Raw genomic sequence first — 296 nt, 5'->3', positions numbered from 1 at the left:
ATCAAACTTTAATTTGATTCTTCCATGTCATTTTTCTATCATTCATGTATCTACAGATTTTCAGATTATTTGATATCTATTTAGCTTTATGATATCTGTGTATCTGTCGTTATGAAAATATATAAACAAATAATTACCAGAGGAAGAAAAAAAAAAACGAAGTAAAAAACTCTTCTTTGCTGACTCCTAGCAGAAGACAGGCCGCCACAGAAGAGCACAGAACTAAGAGGAAATACAGAGAAGAAAACAACCACAGACTCTATCTTCCGGTCATCGCTTCCAAGGTTCTGGGAGAA

This window comes from Penaeus monodon, chromosome 33 (assembly GCF_015228065.2).
Source record: "Penaeus monodon isolate SGIC_2016 chromosome 33, NSTDA_Pmon_1, whole genome shotgun sequence".
Taxonomy (NCBI): domain Eukaryota; kingdom Metazoa; phylum Arthropoda; class Malacostraca; order Decapoda; family Penaeidae; genus Penaeus; species Penaeus monodon.
This window is presented reverse-complemented; position numbering follows the sequence as displayed.